At 37.3% G+C, this 25,283-nt stretch overlaps 1 pseudogene; it reads left to right on the top strand.

The window, feature by feature from the left end:
* Positions 1-594: 594 nt before the first annotated feature.
* LOC141522605 (gastric triacylglycerol lipase-like) lies at positions 595-24,935 on the top strand (annotated as a pseudogene).
* Positions 24,936-25,283: the final 348 nt, after the last annotated feature.

Raw genomic sequence — 25,283 nt, 5'->3', positions numbered from 1 at the left:
TTTCTGTAAAATAGGGATAAACAGTGGATAGCGTGTTGGCTCTCCAGTCAAGAAGAAGGGAGTTCAACTGTGGCCTCAGAAACATCCTATCTGTGTAAGTCACCAAACCCTGTGCGCCTCAGTTTCCTCATTTTTAATCTCATCTGGAGAAAGGACAAATCACTGTACTGTTTTTGCCTAGAAAACCCCAAATGAGGTCACAAAGAGTCAGAAATAACTGAAATGACTGAACAATCACTTCCGTGTCTATAGAAGAGGGGGTTGATTACATGAAGGTTTAAAAAAACAACACACTGCTAAGCTCCCACTTAGTGGAATCTGAATTCAAGGGCTTTTGCTGTATTTGATGGTATAATGTTGTGTCATATACCTTCCCAATTGCCTTATGAATATTTTCCTCATTTGATCCTCATAACAAGCCAGGGAGTGGGTGTTTTCAACCCCATTTTACAGGTGAGGAAACTGAGGTAAAGAAGAGATGAGTGGTGTGTCTCAGGCCAGATTGGAATCTGAGGTCTTCCTGACTCCAGGCTCGGGGCTCTGGACACCCCTTAGCAAAGGCAAAAGGTTCCCTGGGAATTAGATTCTGTTCACATGGCTTTTTCAGCTGTCCAGAATGACTCAGGTCACCAACCTTAATACTAGCAAATCTTTCCTTGTTGGCAGATCCCAATGCAGTGCCTTTTGACACTGGTGCTTTGACTTTGTTCTTGGGACAATACATTGGTTTCTTTGATCCAGTTGAGCCATAAATCTGGAAGCAAAAATGAATGTTGTAAGTTGTCTGTTGGGGAAACTGCCTCAGGACTGGAGACAAGATCCCAAAGGATGGATCCCGCCAAGTGTTTGGGGCTTTTCAGTGGAAAGATTACATCTATAGGCTTCACACATCCCTAGACCAAGCTCTGGAAGCTGGAAGTTCATTGCTGTGGGCACTCTCTCTACCCATGCAGGTCACAGTCCTTGTCTGTCTCAGTGAGTCCACTATATAATGCCTACCACCCCCCAGCAGCTGCAGGGAGCTCCCAGAGAGCCCTCACTCACTTGATTTCCTCTGAATGCCCCAGTGCTTCCCATAAATGTACTGACCGCTGAGGGGGTTGGGGAAAGTTAGGTGTGGAGGAGAAGGGGTTTCTGGATGGATTTATTTGTGGCTAAAAGTAGGAGAGAAAGAGGCAAGTGTCTGAGAGCAGATTAAATACAATGGTTAGCTTCTCAGAAAGCACTGGGAGAGAGAAACTAGACTTCAAATTCTAAAATGAGTGAGGCTAACAGGTTGAACTTTTCCAAATTTCCTTCTTTGGGAATGATAGGAAGATAATGGCACATTAGAGCCTGAAGGAACTCAGATCCTTCTCCCCCCCCCCCCCCCCCCCCCGCCCCAAGCACTTCAGTCAAGTTCTCAAAATGCATGAGTAACCACAGCAGCCAACCTAAGAGAATCTTCTGGTAACAAATCTTGTCAAGGACTTCACAAAAAGACTTCTAGAACCCTACAGAAGAATGGAGTGAAAGATAAGCTGATGTAATGGAGATAGTACTCAACAAAATCAGATTCCTGTTGGATGTAAATCAGATGACCAGCTTTCAAAGAAAGGAGCCTTGTGGATAGAGCACCAGGCCTGGAGTCAGGAGTACCTGGGTTCAAATCTGACCTCAGACACTTAATAATGACCTAGCTGTGTGGCCTTGGGCAAGCCACTTAACCCCATTGCCTTGCCAAAAAAAAAAGGGAACCTTTTCCCAGCCCAGCCCAGCCCAGCCTATAGGCAGCCTGGGCCTCAGTCACAATGGAAAGCAAAGTCAGACAGTTACTTTTAAAGTCAGTCCGAGTCTTAGCCACTGAACTCAGAATCAAAGTAGCCCAACCATCTAGGAGTTTGAGAATGGTGTTGGACCCAAGCACAAATCCCCATCCAGAAACGAAGGCTAAAGAAAACAGGTTTTTAAAATGCTGACTCAATGACAAAACATCTTGTACTGAAAAAAAAACTTGAGGATCAACCCCAAAGAAGAAAATAATATGCATCAAGTCAAAGTAGAGTCTCAGAAAAAAAAAGTCCTAAACACAAGGACTAGAAGTGAAACAGAAATGAACTGAGAGACAAAAATGGAATAGCTAGGGAACAGAAAAATGACAAGGATAATAAATAGTTTAGGATAGAGGGTGATAAATCTCAAACATCTCATTCAAGAAAGTTGGGATGATTTTAACAAATCAAGGAAGTCCCCAAGACAGTAAGAAATATTAACAAAAAAATAGATTTGGAAAACGCAGATAGAAAACAGGTGAAAGTGTGATAATCCAAAAATCTCTGAAGTACCTGAAACTAAGGAGAAAAAGCAAAAAAAAAAAATCATTGGAAGAGGGAGTATGGAAAACAAAAGAAGTGAGAGCAAAAGTTCCTAATGGAGAGTGGAGCAAGATGAAAATAAGAGGGACAAGATAACATGTTATATCATCATGTTATAGATCACAAGCATTATACAAATCTCTCATCACCTTTTTATTTTCAAGAGAAAGGAGGAAAGATAGGAAAAATGCAAGAGAATATTATGAAGGAGGACATAACAATTGTAACTGTGATCATGAATAAAATGAATTCCCCTATAAAGAAAAAAAAGGATAGAATAGATTAGAAGGCCAAATCTAAAAATAAAGAAACAGAGATTCACATTTATAAATGAAATAGGTTGAAGAATTTATTATGCTTCAGGTGAATTTAAACAAAGCAGGTGCGCAGTCTTGATTTTACAAAAACTGCAATAAAAATAGACAATAAAAAACAAATTATACTATGGTAAAGACACTAGAGATAATGAATCAATATCAACACTAAATATGTATGTTATGCATATATAAAAACATACATCACATATGTATATATCTCTACATACACATGCCAAAATTGCTAAAGGAAAAATTCACAGAGAAATAGACTATAATAATGGGTGACTTCAGAGTATCTGTTTCAGATTTAAATAGAAATTAAATGATCTCTATCTGGTAGAACACCAATTGGAAACACAATAGGATAATTGTGATATAAGAATCAAAGAACTGATTAATGATTTTAATTGAAAATACAAAGCAAACACAATTTGTAAGGAAATAAACTAAAACATTTCTTTGAAGAAACTAGTAAAAATAAAATTAGTTAATATGATTTTCCAAAAGAAGGAAACAAAACAAAAAAAAGAGTTCATAAGAAATAAAGGAAATGATCAGAAATCATGCCAACAAAATGGATAACACAGTGTTACTACACTTTACAATTCTTCCCTATCCCCTATCTTTTAAATAAGTGACATTGACCTTTCTATTCATTATATCAAGAAGACCCTTTATCTCTTGGCATTTTTTTCTGACCATTCCCCATGCCTGAAATGCCCTTCCCTCTTATTGCTATCCCCCTAACTTCACTGGTTTCCTTCATATTCAAGCTAAAACCCCCACTTTTTGCAGAAAGCCTTGCCCAATCCTTCTTAATTTTAGTGCCTCCTTTTGTTAAATTACTCCTATTGATTCTTTCTATATGTTGTTTATACTTATATTTGTTTACTTGGTGTCTCCCTAAATTATGTGCTCCTCAAAGACAGAGACTGTCTTTTGTATTTCTTTGAATCTCTGCATTTAGCATAGAGCCTGGTTAAATATTTGGTGGCTAACTTAGGTAAAAATTTACAAAAATATAAAATGCCCAGAATAACGAAATAAATTATTTACATAGGTTAGCATAAAAAAAAGAATATTAAGCCCTAAGTGAGCTCCTGGAAATAGTGGATAGGACCAGGAAAAGATGGATTTTCAAGTGAATTATATTTGTTATTTAAAGAAAAAATAATTCTGGTTTTTAATTTTTTAAACCATGTGCAGAAATGGGAAAAAAATCCTTTCTATTATAAAAATGTGGTCTTGATACCAAACAAGAGGGAGACAAAGCAGAGTGCTATAGATTAGAATTCCTAATAAACATTTGATGCAAAAACATTAAATAAAATATCAACAAATAGTCTATTGCAATATATTAACATTATTCTATATTTAGACTAGGTTGGATTCATATCAAGTAAGCAAAGTTGACTTAAACAATAGAGATCACGTAAATAAAAAATTTAAACCAGACATTTCAATAAATAGATGTTTAAAAGCTTTTTGACAAAATTCTTCACTGAATCTGCCACCAAACCCAAAGGCATAGGAACAAATGGACTTTCCTTTAACATGGTTAAGTAATAATTATTTAAAGGTTAGAGTAAATATATGTTTTGCAAAAAAAAAAATTAATGTCTTTACAGTAAGATTAGGGCCTAGATTTTTAAAAAACGTTGCCTCCTATCATTGCTGCTATTTAATATTCATAGATCTAGAATGCTATCTATAGAAATAATAAAAACTGAGCAAATAAGTCATAAACATTACAAAATATGCTTTTTTCCATTATATATGATTGATTTAGATCAAAAATCCTAAACTGAACTGAAATTAATAAAAAATAAGTTGTATGATATAAAATAAATCCAAATCCATCATTTCTGGATATTATTAACTAAACCTAGTAGGAAGCTGTCAAAAGAAAATTGATTCAGAATAACTGCAGAATATACAGAATACTTGAGAGTCTGTCTACTTTATTGATACTATGGAATGTAAAACATTTGTTATAAAAAATGATGACAGACTTAAATAATTGGAAAATAGTAATTAGTCCATAGAGAAGTTGTGCTAATATGATACAGATTATGATGTTATCTAAATTAATTTATTCAGTACCATGCTAATCTAACTAATAAAGAATTTTTATAGAGCTAGGAAAATAAAACTATTCTTGTGGAAGAAGAGTCAAGAATTTTGAGAAAAATAATAAAAAAAAAGTTAGTGGTATAAGGTCTTAAGTATATTATAAGACAGTAATCATCAAAATAATTTGGTACTTAAAAAAATAGAAAGGTCAATCAATGAAACAGATGAAGTATACTTTATATAGCAGCGAATGAATATAGTAGTCTAGTGTCTGATGAACCCAAAGTCCCTAATTACTGTAGCAAGGATTAAATCATTTGACAAAAGCTGCTGGAAAAATTGGAAAGCAAACTGGTAGAAACTAGGTCTAGACCAGCATATGAGATACATGCCAAGAAAAACTTCAAATAAGTATTTGATTAAGACAAAAGGGGTGATATCTTAAATTAGTGGTGGCTAGGGTCCATGACCAAAAAAGGATTAAAGAAAATAAAATGAATCATTTTGATCATAATAAACTTTGTCACAAAAATAATGTTAAAATTAGAGGGAAAATGAGTATCTAAAGAAAAAAATCAGCATTGTCTTTCTGATAAAACTTTCAGATCTAAGATGCATAAACAACTGGTTCAAATTTATAAGAATAATAGCTATTCTTTAATAGATAAGTAGTCAAAGTATATGAACTGGAAATTTTGAAAATAAGACAATAAGTCCACCATACTTTTTAACATTAAAGAGAAAAGAAGGAAAAAATCCATATTTATAAAATTTTTATAGCAACTCTTTTTGTATTAACAAAGATCTGAAGACAAAGTATGCCCATCTGTTGAGGAATAACTAAACAGATTATAGTATGTATGGTATGTGAATGTAATGGAATCCTATTATACTACAAGAAATGATGAAATGGATGGATTCAGAGACACCTGGTAAAACTAATATGAACTAAATGGAGTGAGAAGAATCAGAATAATTTATGCAATAACAGTATTATAACTACAAAAAATTTGAGAGATTTGAGAACTGATTAATGCAATAGTCAATTACAATTTCAGAAGGTATATAATGAAGATTTCTACTCACCTCTTGATAAATGTGATGGACTCAAGATGAATAACATACATTTTTGGTCAATATGGGAATTTGTTTTACTTGACAGTGTTTTGTTTATAGAGGAGGGTAGGGAGGAATTGAATTAGTATAGCAAAAAAACAAAAAAAATCAAAAGGTCATGGGACATTTTTTTAATGGAGAGAAAAGAACAGAAAGATGCTTTGAAAGCTGTAGGTTGATTTTTTTCAAAATTGTTTTTAAATTTTGGGGTTTTTTTTGCAAGACAGTGGGGTTAAGTGACTTGCCCAAGGTCACATGGCTAGTAAGTATCAAGTGTCTGAGACAGGATTTGAACTCAGGTCCTTCTGACTCCAGGGCTGGTACTTTACACTGCACCACCTAACTGCCCCCCCCACCTTTAGTATTCTTAAAAAGAAATTATGTATAAACTATACATAATAGAAACCTGAAGTTTCATGTACAATCCTTTTTCCTGTTTTATATAGTTATAGACAAAGGCCTATTTGATGTTTGTTCTAGATAAAAAATTTTAAAAATAATTTAAAAATTTTCTTCCCCCTCTTTCAGTGTGAAATGATATCATAATGGGGCTACTCCAGTGAAGATTATAAGGTTAGACTGAAGATGGTTACATCTTAGGGGCTTATAGGATTCCTTATGGAAAAAAAATCTTATTAACAATTCAGGTAAGATTTAATTTAAATTGAGATGCTGTCTCAGACCTGAAGTATTTGTCTATCAAAAGAAAAAAAAATCTTGTTAGAACAAGGATTTTGTAGTAAAATAAACATGAAAAACCAAAATCTTTCATATTTCTAAATGGAAATGGGGGAGTCATTTAGGACTGACTTCTTGTCCTCAGAATAACTTGAGAGGGACAGTGAACATATTGGGGACTGTATTGCCTTCCCTTAGCCCCAGGACACTTTGCTTCCTAAGTGCAGATCTTTCAGATGCCTTTCTCCTTTGTCATTGAGTGGAGCAGTGGGTTCCTGCCTTCCTTGATCACCCTCCTATAGTTACAGCCTCCTCAGTGAAGATGCTGCTGGAGACTGGTACTGAGTCCCACTGGCTTTTCTTCCCTGAGCTCTTTCCCAGACTTCTTTCTGTGGTTCTAGTTGTAGTTCCTCACTGGGTGTCATCTTTTTCAAATAATTAAGAAATCTTGACTGCTAACTAGCAACACACAAGGCCCTAGGCTTTAATTAAGGACATGAAATATGCACTCAGATCTAGAGGCTGCAGTTGTTGTTCAGTCATGTCTGACTCTTGTGACCCAGGGACCTGGCACACCTGGCCCTTCTCCACTATCTCTCAAAGGCTGTCCAAGTTCATGCTCATTCTTTCCATGGCTCTCTAATCCATTCTATGCTCTGTTGTCCCTTTCTCCCTTTACCTTTAATCTTTTTTCAACATCGGGTCTTTTTCAGTGAATCTGTCTTCTCCTTATGTGATCAAAATATTTAGACTTCACATCAAAACTGTTTGGTATTGGCTAAGAAATAGAGTGGTGGACCAGTGGAATAGACTAGGTGTAAAAGCAGGAGAGGATTATAGTAATCTGCTGTTATAAACCTAAAGAGTCTGGCCATTGGGATAAAGACTCCCTCTTTGATAAAAACTGCTGGGATAATTGGAAGTTAGTATGGAAGAAACTTAGATTAGACCAACACCTCACACCCTTTACCAAGATAAGATCCAAATGGTTACAGGACATAGACATAACAAACAATACTATAAGCAAATTAGAAGATCAAGGACTAGTCTACCTGTCAGATCTATGGAAAGGGGAGCAGTTTGTGACTAAGGAAGAGTTGGAGAACATCACTAAAAACCAATTAGATGATTTTGATTACATTAAATTAAAAAGGTTTTGCACAGATAAAACCAATGTAATCAAGATCAAAAGAAGAGATAAGGAAAAAGGGTAAAAACATTACTTGTACAAAAATATTTATAGCAGCCCTGTTTGTGGTGGCAAAGAATTGGAAATCCAGTAAATGTCCTTCAATTGGGGAATGGTTTAGCAAACTGTGGTATATGTATGTCATGGAACACCATTGTTCTATTAGAAACCAGGAGGGACGGGATTTCAGGGAAACCTGGAGGGATTTGCATGAACTGATGCTGAGTGAGATGAGCAGAACCAGAAAAACACTGTACACCCTAACAGCAACATGGGAGTGATGTTCAACCTTGAAGGACTTGCTCATTCCATCAGCGCAACAACTGGGAACAATTTTAGGCTGTCTGCAAAGGAGAGTGTCATCTGTATCCAGATAAGGAGCTGTGGAGTTTGAACAACGTACAAGGACTATCCACTTTAATTCGGAAAAAAAAAAACCCCAGATGTCTTATTGTTTGATCTGGTTACCTCTGAGAATTCTGTTCTCTTTAAGGATATGATTTCTCTCTCATCACACCCAATTTGGATCAAGGTACAACATGGAAACAAAGTAAAGACTGAAGGAGTGCTATCTGTGGGGTGGGCGTGGGGGGAGGGAAGCAAGATTGGGGGAAAACTGTAAAACTCAAATAATATCTTTAATAAAAAAATATTTAGATTTCAGCTTCAGTATTTTTTTTATTTTGGGGAAATGGGGTTAAGTGACACAGTTAGGTAATCAAGTGTCTGGGGTCAGATTTGAACTCAGGTCCTCTAGACTACAGGGTGGGTGCGCTATCCACTGTACCTCCTAGCTGCCCCTCAGTATTTGTTTTTTTTTCCAGTGAATAGTATGAGTTGATTTTTTAAAGAATTGACTGATTTGACCTTATGTCTCTCCAAGGGAATCTTAAGTCTTCTCCAGCACCACAACTCTAAAGCATTAGTTCCGTGATCCTAAGTTTTCTTTATAGTTCAACTCTCCCAGTCACAAATTACTTCTGGAAAAACCACAGTTTTTGACTACATGAATCTTTGTTGGTAAGGTGATGCCTCTTATTTTTAGATATAGGATGTAGAAGACTGAATAAACAGCAGGGGAAGTGAGGGGAAGCGAACCTAGTTTCTCCTAAGGGATCCGATAGAAGTAAGATAGGCAGATGAAACCTTAAGGCTTTGGTAAAAGGATCGGTTAATAGAGGAGGAGAGAGGACCTCGAGTCCATATAGGAAAAGAGAACTCATGGAATTAGGTAGAAAAAACAGAAAAGTCGATCAGAGTGATGCTAATGAAAGCAGTTGTGAAGACCCGCTGACCAGTGGAGTGTCTAGCCTCCTTGAGAAATCACTGTTTCACAAATAGTGACACTAATGCTACCCCCATTTTCCACATCCACAGAGGATAATGGTAGTCCTGTGGAGCCTGGAACCTGATGCTAGAATTTCACAGACTTGTAATTTTTGAACTTTGACCTCTAGAATTCTAGTTAAAATCCAAGTTGGCAGATGATTCCTTTGGTCTTGGCCTAACCTTTCCAACTTCCTGGCAGTGTCCCTGTGAGAATTACAAAAGGTGGCTCATACTGGTGAGAGAGGTCAGAGAATTGTGGATGACAAGACTAGAACAGAAATATCGGGTTCAGTTCAGCCAAAGATGGTTCCACTGTATCATTCAGAATATTAAAATATTAATATTAAAATATTCAGTCTCGCTTAAGGAAGTCCTTATAGGTCTTGAAGTGATCGTAACTCTGATTAATATTAAATCATGAAATGTAGCATCCTCGGATGATGAGCCACCTAGATGTACAAGCAACTGACCCCTGCCATTCCTCATCTACACAGCAGAGTCAGCTGCTTAAGCTGACACCTAACCCGCCTCCTCCTTCTCTGGGTCTTTGGGCCTCTGATTCTGGCTTTCCATGATTATTGGGTGTTTGATGAGCTTTTGAGATTGGCAACATCATATAGAGCATTTCCCTTGAGGGGAAAATGCCTGGAGCTTCAACAGCTGAGTTTGGTAATATGACAGTTTGCAAATTAATAACTGCCTCTCAGTAATGCCGTACTAAGCCACAAACTCCCAGGAATTTAGTTTTGCAAAGTTGGCCCATTGGTTGGTTCCTTAACTAGAACTTGTTATAGTTTACTTTTGATCTTAATGAGATGAAGCCTGATTTCTTGCCCTTAGATCTCTTTGAATGTCCTCTACAAAACAGATCTAAGAAGCTTGAGAGCTCTGATCTTCACCAATCACATTTACCTTTTTCATAACAAATCCAGGCATTTAGTTCTTTAGGCTTCATTCAGTCCTGAGCTTCAGACAAGAGGCTTTCTGGTTCAATGCTGGCAAAATGTTGAGGCCATCTCCATGTTTTCCTTCAGCTCAGAGGCCTGTTGTATTTTTACAGCATGACTTGCTGACGTCAGCCAGCATTTGGATCTCTAACCTTCCCAACCACAGTTTAGCCTTCCTTCTGGCAGATGTGGGATACAATGTGGAGCTAGGGAACAGCGGGGGGACCAGGACCCACTCCTTCTGATCAGTAGATTCTGATCCGTTGTGGGCTTTCAGGTATGCAATAGAGAAAACTCATGGCCAGGTTGCCTTAGAAATGGAGTCAACATTTTCTAACCTTAAAAGAGACAAGAATATGGTATTCCATCTTTCACTGGCCTAATATTGTAAAACCTTGGCCAAAAGGAATGGCTCTAACTTGAAAATTTGTACAATTTGTACAATTGTACAATTTCTACAATTTCTACAACTTGTATTCTCATCCTGAGGTTCAGCATTTCTAATATTTTCTTACATCACTGTTTTCATCCTCCATGGATTTGCCTTTAACTTGCTGCTACATATTACCTTTCAAAATCCAACCTGGGACCATAGGATGAGAAATTTTATTCACCTTCAAAGAGAGAATCGAAACATACTGTTTTTCACTATATTTTTATTGCTTTTTTGCAACATGGTTAATCTAGAGATATGTTTTACATGCCTTAATATGTGGGATGGGTATTACATTGCTCATCTTCTTTAAGTTGGCAGAGAGGTTGGAGGAAGAGAAAGAATTTGGAACTCAAAATTTAAAAATAAAATAATATCTAAACTGGTCAGTTTTCTGTTCTGTCGGTCTCTTCAGACAACTCCCTTTTTTTCTTCTTCATTATAATTGTTTTCTTTCTATATTCTAAATTTCTTTCTTGAGTCATGGGCTCTCTTCTTTTATATAATTTTATGTCTATTATTCTTTCTCTGAACACTTTAAAATTACTATCTCAAGAAGAGGATGCATCTCTGACTTCTTCCCCTTCTTTTTCTGTCTCAATATCTAACCTGAAATGAATGGTTCTCCCCTAAAGTATCCCAACCCTTTAACTCAATAACCAATTCCTCTTTGTGGGTGAGAATCAGTTCTAAAAGAAAAGTTCCCCTCATTTGTTCTTCTAATTTTTGAACGCTGGAATTACTAAAATTAGACAAAAAATTATTAGTTACTCCAATTGATATTCAGGTAATTTGTCTCCTTTTATAAATAAATTATACCAATTTACTGTACTCTTCATGTATTTTCTCCTTCTGATAGTTTATATTATGCATCAGTGCGTCTCTCTCTCTCTGTTGTCTCTGTCTCTGTGTCTTTTATCTGTCTCTGTCTCTGTCTCTGTCTGTCTATCTCTTTCTCAGTCTCTGACCTAGTATTTTAACATTTTGACCAAAAGGAACAGTTCTAACTTGATAATAACTACAATTTGTTTTCTCATGCTGAGCAGTGCTCCTAATATCTTATATTCCTGTTTCTGGCTTATATCACTGTTCATCTTCCCTGATTTCCCTTTACTTTAGCCTGCTGCTACATATTCTCCACAATTCTCACATATACCCAAATATTTTATTCCATGATTCCCTCCTCTGGTTCCTGTATTCATCCACATGAATTTATCTACTTATTAATATTACCTTTTCCATTATATCACTCTTCAAATAAGCTATATCCTTCTAAAGCCATATCCTAGTTAGAGGGCTTATGCTACCAAATCTCCACAACATTATGAGGGCAAATTTGCATTCTGATTTTGGGATGGCCACTTAATGTTTTTAAAAAATTATTATTTTTAAAATTGTAAATTGTCAATAACCTAAGAACAAGAAAGAAGCTTATGTAAGAAACTGGGTACAGTTATGTATTGTTAAGTTTGAAGAAGACTATGTATTATTATATTAATTATATGGTATGATGTGATACCACACCATATTATAACCATGCAATATCATATCACATTGTATTATATTGTATCACATCTATTATGTGTTGTTGTTGCAATAACCCCTAGGTGGTGGTAGAGACTTCAATATCAACTCATCATTTATTTCTTTTGAATTCTCTTCTTTTCTTTGTAATGTTTCAGGGATCTTAGTAATGCTGATTTTTCACAAAAAGAATGAAAACTTAAAGTCCTTAGGCTAGAGAAAAAATATTTTTCTACCATTGGACAGACACTGGATATTCTGTAAAGGTCTAAATGGTCACTATATTTCCTTTGACCCAAGCCATCTATAATAAAGGACCAGAATTCAATAAAAAAAATTAGCTAATCTTAATGTAGATTTAAAAATTCATCAATGTACTTACAACAAATAAAAAAGAATCAAAAGGAAACTCAAGAAGGTAATCTATATTGGCTCGTCCTATAAAAGGAAGAGGGAAAATATTGGATAAATTTACAAGCTCCCAGGAGCCACATGGAGTAGATAGAGTCAGGAAAGTTCTGTCCAAGCAGACAGTTCCCCAAGATCATCAAGGAACAAGGCAAGACCCTCATGTTCAAGAGTTCTTCATGTAATGGTGAGCAGCATCCTTCATTGGCAACCAGGTCCCACTGTTCACTAGGAAATCCACATCCTTTCCCTACTCTTAGCATTGCACTTCAAGGATGCTGGACTTCTTTCCCACTTGGATCTTAGGATCTTTCAACCTCTTTTTAGGCTGGAAATAAATAGACTTTCCAAAAATCCATGAGATTGATAAAGGACACACACACACACACACACACACATACATACACACAAACACAGACACACAGACACAATTCAACCAGGCAGTAACAAAACCACTATTAGTTTGTGTTCTCCTATATATTTTGTCATTTACTTCTGTGCATTCAAAGAACTTTTTTTTTAAGTATCTGTCACCAATCACCACTGCACTGCCTTCACACCCCTTCCCCAAGCCCTTCCTTGAACAAATGTATATGATGCAGCAGAACAAATGCCTACCTGGGCCTTGCTGGACAACCATTCTTGTTAGGCATCTTGGATCCCTCAGCTCTCTGTCAAGAGCAGGGAGCCATGATTCATCAGCATTTAAAGCCACTACCTTACATTTTAGCATACTTTGTACATTTGTCTAGAGGCATTTGTGACTGTTGGCTTTATTTTGGGATTTGGCTTCTGGAAGTTTCTGACCTCTTCCATTTTTAAAAAATATGATTTGGATACTTTCTGTGGTATCTACTTTAGTGGATAGATGTGGGCTGTTTTTAATTTTTTTGATTTTTGATTTTAATTATTTTTATTTTTTTTAATTTTCTTCCTTTTCTGGTTAAAACCAGACCCTATACCAGTAAATTCTTGCCATCCTTTGTTGGGTATACTCTATTCCTGACCACAAATATGTTATTCCTATGTTAATGATTTATTTCACCTGCCCAAATCTCCCTTCTCTTCTGAAACTCTTCCATTTTTGTTTCTTTTCAAGATTTTTTATATTCCAATACCTTAGATTAACATGTGAGGTAATCTTGTGTTCTCAGAATCTATAACAATGGATTTGGGCTCTGCCCAGCTGGGAAGGCTTCAAGTACTGTCTGAACATCAATTTTTTTCACTGGTCATTGTCATGCAAGTCTTTCCATGTTTTTCTAAAATCAACCTCCTCATCATTTCTTATAGCATAGTAACATTCCATCGCAATCATATCACAACTTGTTCCCTAATTTATGGGTATTCCCTCAATTTCCAGTTCTTTGTCACTTCAAAGAGAACTACTTTAAATATCTTAGAATACAAACATAATTTTCCTTTTCCCCAACATGCCCTAAGTAACAGGCTTACTAATGGTTTTGCTTGGGTTAAATTGCATTACTTTGTCATTTTGGGAGCCTAATTCCAGATTGCTTTTTTTTTAGGTTTTTGCAAGACAAATGGGGTTAAGTGGCTTGCCCAAGGCCACACAGCTAGGTAATTATTAAGTGTCTGAGACCAGATTTGAACCCAGGTACTCCTGACTCCAGGGCCAGTGCTTTATCCACTGCACCACCTAGATGCCCCCCAGATTGCTTTTTAAAATAGTTGGTTCACTTCATAGTTTTCCAACAGAACATTAGAGTCCCAATTTTTCCATATCCCTTCCAACCTTTGTCATTTTCTAGTTCCAGGATTTCGTCCAATCTGATAAGTGTGAGATGGTATCTCAAATTTGTTTTAGTTTGTATTTCTTTAATTGATAATGATTTAGAATGTTTTTCATATGATTACATATAGCTTTGATTTCTTCATTCAACTATTGACAGTGCATATCCTTTGGCCATTTATCAACTAAAGTATGACTTGTTTTCTTATAAATCTAGCAAAGTTGTCTTTATATTTGAAATATGAGACCTTTATCTAAAATACAGTCTATAAAAATCTTTCCTCAATTTTCTGCTTTCCTTTTAATCTTGGTTAAATTAATTTTATTTATACAAAACCTTGTTAATTAGCTATGATCAAAATTGTTCACTTTATATCTCACAATGATTTTTATCTCTTTTTTATTCATAAAATTTTCCCTTTTTCCACTAAGTCTGATAGGTAATATGTTCCATGTCTTCAAATTTTCTTGTAAGAATTTTCTTTACATATATAGGTCATTCTCTTGGTAAATGGTCTAAGAAAGGAATGTCCAACCTTACTTTTTTTTTAGACTTTTTCAAGGCAATGGGGTTAAGTGGCTTGCCCAAGGCTACACAGCTAGGTAATTATTAAGTGTCTGAGGTCGAATTTGAACCCAGGTACTCCTGACTCCAAGGCCAGTGCTCTATTCACTGCACCACCTAGCCGCCCCTCCAACCTTATTTTAAAAGTTTTTATTGAAACAATAGACAATATATTTTGATTTGTCTTTTTAGTGAGAACTCTGTGGTAGGCTGGCTTTGTTTATTAAAGCATTTAGTAAACTCACAGGGGGTCCACATAAAATCATATCATGTGTTCACATGCAGCCCACCGGCGCATTTTGGACAGCCCTGGTCTTAAGATATTGGTCTATAGCTTTGACCATTGCTCATAGTGTACTCCATTCATCTACCTTAAACATGCTCATCCATTCCCTATTTAATGATCACTTTCTTGAATTTGAGTTACTTATTTTTCTTCACTTCTTAATCCCAACTTCATCACCTGAAAATTTGTTTTGCTTCTAGCTATTCCTTCCCATGTTTTCATTTTCCTTTGTACTGAACTCCCATGTTTGTTTATATTGCATTTAATGTCGTTTTATCCCAAACTCTGTGTGTGTGTGTGTGTGTTCCCTTATCTGTTTCAGATAAGAGAGTGAGATTCTTCCAATATTCTCCCCACTCCTTCCTCCATATTTATATCTACTTCTCATATACCCCAATTATGAGAAATAGTAAGTCCCTCCTCTTCTTTACACTAGGGTATATCTTTTCCCTTCCCTACTCTTTCCTCTCTTAAAGCCCCCAGAATACAACTCATCTATCTCCAACTCTTCTATTTTTCTCACTTTAACCCTCTCCTTATTCTTTGAAGGGATCATTGTTTCTTTGCCTCTTGTGCGAATGTTTACATTTCATCATTATATAGAGCCCTTCTCATTCCTTAAGTTTCTCTTGAATCTTTATGTTTGTATTTTAAAAGTTTCTGTTTAGCTCTCATCTTTTTATCAGCACACTTCTTCAAAGTCCTCGATTCCGTTAAAATCCATTTTTTCCCTTTAGGATTATAATCATCTCTGCAGGACAAGTTGTTTTGGGCTGAAAGCCTGTTATTTTTCCTTTTGATTTATTCTATTCTGAGATCTCTTGATTTATAGAAGGAACTGCTGGTTTTATGGGAGCCTCTTATGGTTCCTTGAATAGCTTCATTCTGGAAACAAGTACTGCTTTTTCTTTGACAAGAGAACTTTGGAGTTATGATATGCCTGAAATTTTTGCCTTTGGAGAGATAATTGGTGAATTCTTAGTATTTTCATTCATGATACTCAAAATATTATTCCCACTTTTTAAAAAAAACATAAGCCAGTGATTTCAACATCAGATAACCTATTTTTTTCTACTTTTCAGTTTTTAAAAATATTGCTCTAATGGTTCTTTCTATCCTAATTTTTCATGGAGACCATTCCTTGGGTAAAGATTACCACCCTCTCTTCTAAACTAGTCTTCTGATTCTTTTCTCCTGAGCTTAAAAATTGCTTTTAATCTCTTGCTTCATTTCCTTATCCATTACATGTGGTCCCTGTAGAAATATCAGTTTTTTCTTTTCCTTTTCTGTTGGATCTCTCAATTGACAGTAATTTTTATTGGTCAGGATCTTCTTTGTTTTACTCATCTCCTGAGGTATAATGTTGATGTCACTTATTGTCTAGGATGCCCCTGATGAAAATCTGGGGAGGAATCAATTGGCTTTCCACATATTAGATTTTCTATATTTGTAATCATTAACATGACTTTTAGCCAAAAAGCATCATTGGAATGGCATTATTGCTATCTATGTCTCTCTTTTAGAGAACAGCACTACAGATGATCAGGAAGTTGGGTCAAAGGAATAGAGCTGAAATTGGGGGAGGTGATCAGGCTAGATCACATTTAGAATGTTGCATCATTTCTGTAGCAATAATATCATTTCAATGATGTTATTGGCTAAAAATCATGGAATAACATAACATTAAAAGAGTTAAAGTATTAGATGATCCAAAGGGCAATGGAGCAAGCCATGGTGAGGATAATTAGTCTGTGGTAGATTATGAAAGAAGGGGAAGGAAGAATACTATCAAAGAAAGGGGCAGGGGAAAAAAATGGCCAGAGAGCCCTCATGCTGCATGTTTACTTTTAAGGTTTTGTAAGAACAGGGAGGAGGCCTCCACGTCTGTGGAGAATTCCTAGGATGTCAGGAATCAAAATCAAACAAGATGGGGACACAGGGGAGTTCCTATTCCTTGTCCAAGTGGAGGATTTAGGGTTATGGGGGGATTGAGGCACCTGCAATAATGCACCCTCACAGACTCAGCTGCACTAATGTGTTCCATGATCTTATAGATCTTGATATTTTCCTTTGTAAGCTTTCTTAGGCTGCTTCATATCAGTGTATTTTTTCCTCCCCAGTTGATCTCAATACCTTCAATGTTAGGGACATCCCAACTTCTTTTCTTGCCAATCAGGAGCTATCTAATAAGTTGCTACCAATTCAGTAGAACCATAATACCACAACACACTGACAATAGTTGTCTTTTTCCCCTTCTATTTAGCTGTGATTTTTCCAGTTATTGAAATGATATAACAGTGAAATGTGTCATATTTTCTCTCTCCTTTGCAGTTTTGTTGAAATGGCAACATATGACCTTTCAGACACAATTGATTTTATTGGAAGGAAAACTGGACAAAGGGAAATGTATTATATAGACCATTCCTAAGACACTACTATTGGTAGGCTAGGAATGAATGTTGCGTTTTCTGTGTTGATGATGGAAGTGTTTGATAAACTCAGGGCTGAGCTAATGTGTCTCTTTATGAAAGAAAGGCCTCTTTGGAAGGGTCATAGCTCTTTCCCTGCCTGGTAGCCCTGGACTGAGCATAGATGGCCACCATTCACCAGTTAGCACCCCTCCCAGGGTTGACTCCCAGTCAAAAGATCATTAATAGAGAGTTTTGTCAGATGCCCCACCCCATTGATATCAATAATGGTGAATGCCTTAGAAACAAAGCATTATTGAATTTTAGATTTGAGGGGGGGGGACCTCAGATTCCATCCAGTCCAACCTATCCCTGAAAGGCATCTTCAGTATAACCAGTGGGACAGACAATCCTTAAGCCCCAACTGGAAGACCTCCCTCTGCAATTTTCTGAGACAGTCCATCTTCCCATTAGCAACCTTGCCTGATTTTAGCTCTAAACCTGCTTCTCTGAATCTCCTGTGCATTGCTTCAGGTTCTCTTTGGGGCTAGGGAGAACAGATCCAAATCTCCTTCCAACTTGGAAAATTGGAAGGTGGTTACTAAGGTCCTTCTTCCTCCTCCAGGGTGTCTCTCTTTTAGGTCAAATCTCACCTATTCTTCAACTGATCCTCACAGGACATGGCCTCAAGACCCTTCCCCATTCAGGATATTTTCCCTCCACATGTTCTGCAAGTTGTAAATATTCCTTCAAACCTGGGAACCCATAACTGAATATATTGTATCAGGGGACAGGTCAGAATATAGGAAAACTATTATTTCCTGCTTTGATTTTTTTTAAACTCTAGTAGGAAGGAAAGGGAATAAACATTTATGAAGTACCTGCTGTATGCCGGGCCCCGGTAAGTCCTTTTTCAAATATTACCTCCTTTGATCCTCCCATTAACTCTGGGAGATAGATACTATTATCATTTCCATCTTACATTTGAAGAAACTGAGGCAGAGATGAAGTGACTCACCCAAGCTCACATAGCTAGTAAGTGTCTAAGACCAGATTTGAACTTGGGTCTCCCTGATTCCAGGTCCATCAGTCTGACCACTGTCTCACTTAGTCTATGACCTCATATTTCTTCCTAACTGATTTTAGCTTATTAGATTTTAAATCGAAAGAGAGCATATGTCTACGATGAACTCCCTAAAATCTTAAGTGGGATGTTATCAATTTTCTCATAAGTTGCATCCAGGGTCTTTGGATGGGAAACAGGACAAATATGCATCTTGAATTCACCATACTCACACCTACAGAGAACCGAACCATTCCTAAGTCACAAGAATAGGGAACATTTTGAGGGTGCTTTATAATTTATAAAGTCACCAACAACCCTGTAAAATAAATGTTATCATTATCCTCATTTTAGATGAACATCCTGAGACTGAGAATGATACAGTAATTTGGTCAGGATCACATAGCTAGTAAGTGACTGAGGCAATATTTGAACTCTGGTCTTCCTAACTTAAAGCTTATACTGCCTAGCTGCTCCTAGTCATCCTAGAAGAGAATCTACCCTAATTTAAAGAATTCTAGGAGAGGTTTATGACATTTTCAAATGATGTTTTCCTGTGTAAAGCAATCACACATTGGGAAAGATTTCTGTTATGTCTAACGTAGTTTGTCACATTTCTCTTGGAAGCCATTTTTCTTGTTCACAGAAAACAGCTTCTCACCATTCTCTGAACCAACCTTCATCTTATATCTGAGTCTTATCAGATGCCCCCCAGTCTTCTTATTTCTAGCCATAATTATTCAAGGAACTAAAACGATTTAATTCAACATCAATTAGAGATTGGAATCTTCATTCAGCCCTGAAGATGCAAATACGATTGCTTTTGTCAGCTTTTCTTTCTCCTAAATTTTAAAATCCTTTTTTTAATCACTTTACCTCAAGTCTTGTCCTTGTTGTTCCCATCACTTGTTGGTAGCAGACCCCAAAAGTGAATGTAGCACCCGACCACTTAGTGCTGACAGAAACTTCTGAGATGGTGAGGTCCAGCTTGTTCACAGGGTGCTGACACCATCACAGCTTTATCTGTGCTGAATCATCTGGCCAGCAAAGGGGGAAGAACAATTGGAAGTCTGGCTCTCCCAATGGGACTCCATGGTGTATCATCTGATGATTACTCACTAATCTCTAGCTTCTTCTCTTTCAACTTTCATAGCATTTTCTACCTTTCCAAGGCTTGCTCAGAGAATCAAAACCTTTTCCACATTTAGCTCCAGTTATCACCGTTAAGTAAACAAAAAGTCCTCTAATTAAAATGGCATATGCTTTAAAGACATTGCTCAGGGTATGCTAGTCTTGCTGTATGAGTAATTTTAATATCTAAAATTGAAGGGATTCCAAGCCAAGGCTAGTCATCACAAATCAACAAAACATTTGATTGGCAGGGTAGTCCATGAGATTTGGAGTTCGAAAGATCTGAATTCAAATCTTATTTTATATATTTTAGTAGCTGTGTGACTCTGGCCAAGTCAATTAACTAACTTTGAGATAATCCACTTAGCTGTGAAAGTGATAAATATAGAGTGAGTGATTTTCCTACCTAACTGTGATTTTCTAAATAAAGGAAATTTAAATTAATTTTACAGGTAATTTATGGCAAATGAGAATTTATGGGTAATACCTTATTTCAACAACATATTGGGACAAAGCTTTGCAATAGGCAGCACTCAGACTCTGTTTGCCACAGCTTTTGGTTTATGCTGTGTGGAATTGACTACTTAGGTTTAAATATGGTGAGAAGGATGATGTGGATGAAGAGAATTCACAGTTTTTTCTTTATGGACTTGCTTTAAAAACTATGCTTTGCTTTATCCCAACAAATCAACTTCCCAATAAGTCTCTTTCCTTTTTACTTTCCTTTGGGGGAAAAAAAAATTAAAAACCAAGCCATCTACTACAGGGATTGCAACCATTTCCTATTTCCAACTGATTGGTTTAACTCTGGTCATCACATTTTGGAAGCATACTTGTAATCTGTGAGGATTCCAGAGGGCAGCCAGCAGGGGAGACATTCCTGTCTGGGCTAATGTCATTTGGGGTGAGTCAAAAAAAACTGGAGTTAGAGTTAGGAGAGGCCTGAGGACTGGACTTATATTCCATTTTCTTTAGAGGGCAAAATTTAAAATAATGGGTAAGCAGTCACACAGAGACAGATGTAGGTGAGGTGTAGGACAAAAACCTTCACAATTAGATATCTCAAGATAAAGAAGATGGATTACATTCAAAAAACTTTGCAAGTAATGCTGGAGGGCCATCTCTCAGGGTTGTCAATGGATGGCTTGTGTCTAAGGTCCAACTGAGATTCTATGGCCTAAGTAGAAGCTGCATTTTTTTTCAACATTACTTTGAGGTAATGCTGCCAATCCTTTCTGCTCCAAATTTATATGCCTTTACATATTGTTTTTTGATTCAAATGTAGCTCTAGGATTTTTAAGCCTTTATAATTCTTTAGCTGAATCCATATTATACCACTTCACTTTGCCTTCTGACTCCTATGGTCCAGTCAGATGGCCCATCTTGTTCTTTACCAAATATGCCTTAGCTCTCCTTGAACCTTTGTATAATTCTGTCCTCCTAGGTTCAGGCAGTTCCTCATCCTCATCTCTGCCTCTGAGACTCTCAGGTTTTCCTATCAATCTGCTGAAGTGCCAGCCACCATCTAGATGAAGCTGCCCTCCTTCCCACTGCCAGTTCCCCAAACAGCTGTGGGATCACACCGTGTACCCCTCAATGTGTCCCTATGGTCTCCATAGAAATTGAAGCTCTCTGAGACAGGAATGGTTTTCTCTTTGTCTTGGTGACTCTAACCCTAGACCAGACCCTGATATATACCAAGTGTGACTTGATGGATCGATGATCTGACTGATTGATTGTGCCTAGCACTGGGGTTTGGGGTCCAAAGGAGATGGACATTTTAGTGACTTTCTTCATTTGGCAATTTCCACTTGCTCTCTCACAGACATGCCACCCAGATGTGCTGCTCTTTCAATAATCCTCTCAATGTCGACTCTTTCCATCTTTGGTCATCCATCTTTGCCAATTTTGTCCACTCATTTAGTCAATTCATATTCTCATGGCTGAACCCTTTGGCATGTTTTGAAGCTACCTGGAAGTAAATACTGTATACAGGACCTTGTTTGATATGCTGAGGTACTGGATAATTTTTTTTTTGGCTCAAAACATTTTTGTTTCTTAGAAATTTTCTAATTTAAGCATCACTATGAAGTTTCACAACTTGAAATGGAATTAAATGTGAACACATTTTCCCTGCAGAGTTACTTCAATGTGTATTTATCACAAAACCCAGCAGGTACTTCGGTTCAGAACATGATACACTGGATCCAGGTAGGATTCTTCCAGTCCCTTGGAACCCCCCCCCCCCTTCATTTAGTCTGAGCTTTCTTTTCTTGCTGCCTCCCCAGCTCTGGAAAGGGTATTAGCCTTCTCTGGCCTTGTCTTGACTCCTCATCTTGATTCAGGTTCTGAAGGGCAATGAAGCTGTGATTTGCCTGGGCCAAGGTCCCCGGCTCTGTTCTCTGTAACCAGGCCCTTGAAATTGAAGAACGACCTACCTCTGGCAAGAGCTTCCCAGCCATGTCAGATGGTACGTGCCAACTACTTGTGCCCACCCCTCATCTTGGTGACATGCATCTAAATCAATGTCCTCAACAAATGACCCCCAGCTAGTTGGGCTTCTAAGACCCCCCACACCCCTCTAGCCAGGAAGATCCTCAGGCTCTTGCCTCTTCAGGTCCCTGTTTGGTCATGACCAGGAAGCACTCTTGGGAATAGCCTTGTTCAACCCAACTTGGGTTCAAACCAACTGTTCCTCTTTGGTCTTCATGCAGAGAAAACCCTGAGGACTGCAGGAGGCCTTTGGTCCTGCATGGGTCTAGGGCTCAGAGGGAATGCATTTCAGCCCCCATGATCTGACTGGTCTCTTCTCTGAAAGCACCAAAAGCCTTTCAGACGCACAGAATGCAGTACTCTGATGATGAGAAGTGCCTCATGGACACAGGGACACAAGTGCTCCCCTTATAGCATCACATGGAGGATCAGTCATATAAATAATAGTGGTTATTATTGTGCAGCCACTGAGCTAATTAAACGGTTGACAATTTCCACATCTAATCCTCATTTGAGCCACATTTGAATCTGAGAGGGAGGTGCTATTATGTCCTTTTCACAAATGAGGAAATAGGGGCAAACAAGCATTAAATGACTTGCCCAGGGTCAGCAGTTAGTATGTATCCGAGGATGGTTTTGAACTCAGGTCTTCCTGACCCAGACCTAATGCTCTATCCAACATTTCACCTTGCTCCCAGGCTTACTGTGTGTGTGTGTGTGTGTGTGTGAGACTCAGTTCTGCCACACTTATCCAGTGAGACAATAGATTAAGTGGTCTCTTCCAGCACCAAATCTATGACCATATCACCCCTGGAACTCAATAGATAGAACACGATACCAATAGCGTGGATTCCTAAATCCAAGGAGGATTAACAACAGCTGCATTTTGTTGTTAAATTAAAAACCAATTTTAAAAATCCAAATCTATAAAGACAACTTTGTAAGACTGAGGAGATGATCTTTTGCATTATGGTGGGTGACCTCACCTCATGACTATTTTTTAAAATTTCATTTTAGGATTATGACTTGGGGGATTTTAGAGCTTTTGACTGGGGAAATCCAGACTTGAATATGATGCACTTTAACCAGGTAAAGGACTAAAGTGCTAGGTGAAGGAGAGAATGTCACCTTACTGCATAAGAACAGATTTTGGTGCCACAAAGGTTGAGCCTGAGGCTTCAATTTAGATTGGGGCAAATGAGCTAGAGCTTGACTAGAAGTAGGGAAGGAGCCCTGGCCCTCAGCTGGGCTGCTCCTGGGACAGCCTGGCCCACCTCACTAAGCTGCCCTTTCTTCCTAATGGGTGCAGACCATAGCCTTTCCTAGCATTGCCCTGGAAAATAGCCAGAGGCTGTTTGTTATTTTGTAACTCAAGTCAGACTGTTCTTGTGCTTTCCTGAATTAGGATATGAGAGAGCACTGGAAATCATTCACTCGGGCCTTCTCAGATGCCTGCTTGAGTCACGACACCTCGCCTCTGATCCTGTGACCCTGACAGATCATGAACCTCTTGGGCCTTTACAATCTCCCAATCTGTATAAAGAGGGGACCTGAGCAATTCCCTTTAAGCAATCCTTTTTTAACTCCAGTTGTGACTGTATATGGGCAATATTGTATTAGGAGCAAGGAGGCAAAATTTAAGCTAGTCTTTGCCTTTGAAACCAAGAAATACAATTTAAAATGATAAGACTATAAAGGAGAACATAATAGCCTAGTACAAATGTGTTAATTTAGTAAGGTTTTTCAGGCATATTATTATCTTTTATTATGAAGGATACTTTAGCATATCCTTCTCAGATTTAATACTTAAACTCAACATTAATCTAGAAAAGAAATGGAGAAAGACCTTTTTCAGAAACCTATTTTCTACATGTTCTAAAGCCATAGGAGGTCATATCACTTGTGTATTAATTTCAACCTTAAAATTCACATGGTTCCTTCAGTTTCCCAGGACAAGATGAGAGGACTAAATACTGACTCCTGCAGCTAGCAAGAGAGTTCCATTTGTCAATGACTTGAGTTAACTCAATTCTTCTATTTTTTTGACCTGTCCCTATTTTTGAATAGAGTTTTTTCCCATAAAATGATGGTCCCTCTCCAGAGCTTTGCTTTTGGGTACCCAGTCTTAGGGTACTTCCTACTTAAAGAATGAAATCCTGAAACAAATTAACCTTCCTAAGCTAGACGGTGGAATTGCTCATATTGGATGAAAGAAGCTAGGTCTACTGAGCCAACCCAGGCCAGAATGCCTTACCTTCCTAATCCACAAACTTGAGAGGTTGGACTGTTATTGAAAGCAAGTTGTGCATCTGATCATGTTGGAAAATTTGGTGGAAAATTCTCCTGCTCACAAGTGATGCTCCATCTTCTCTCTATAGGAAGTCTAAACATTTGGGATCCAAGTTCCTTTGTAGAAGAATCTAAATTTCAGTTTTATTTCTAAAGAATTTTAATCTCTCTGCTGTCATAACTTTTTACCAATAAAAAATTATTTCTTTTTTAGAGAGGCCTTGTTCCAGAGCTCATTTAAAATCAGTTCATTTCATCTTGCAAAGAAATAGAGGCTTCTAAGATATGTCTTCCTATGAAATCATTTATTTATCCTTCTTTTGATTCAGAGTATTCCTCCATTGTACATTGTACAATGTGGCAGATATGCACATGCCCACTGCAACTTGGAATAGTGGGAAAGACTTTGTGGAAAGCCCAGAAGATGTCAGAAATTTACTGCCTCAAATCACGAACCTCATTTATCACAAAAGGATTTCTTACTTCAATCATTTGGATTTCATTTGGGGAATGGATGCACTTTGGGAAATTTACTTTGAAATCATTCATATGATCAAAAATCAGTATAAGATGCTCTGACAAGGTGCTCTAATGATCTGTTGTAAGGCTATTAAAATATCATTTTTTTTAGAACAAAGCATCTTGGACCTTTTTTCCCTCCTGTAATGTATTAGACCTAGCACATTTTATTGATTCATTTTAATATCCTGAAATAACCTCAAAGTGATTAGGGAGAGTATGGGAAGATTCATAAAATTCTTCGAGTAGAAAGAGGATTGTCAGCTTAAGTTATGATTTCCACTCTGTTTCTTAATAGTCATTTTTATTTCCCCAAAAATCTGGCAAAAGGGACTGTGATGACAACAGAATTTCCTGAGTGTGGGATTGAGGATAAAAATTGGCACAGAAGACCCTGGGAGTTGTAGC

Source organism: Macrotis lagotis, chromosome 4 (genome assembly GCF_037893015.1).
Source record: "Macrotis lagotis isolate mMagLag1 chromosome 4, bilby.v1.9.chrom.fasta, whole genome shotgun sequence".
In the NCBI taxonomy this organism is placed as follows: domain Eukaryota; kingdom Metazoa; phylum Chordata; class Mammalia; order Peramelemorphia; family Peramelidae; genus Macrotis; species Macrotis lagotis.
This window is presented reverse-complemented; position numbering and strand designations above follow the sequence as displayed.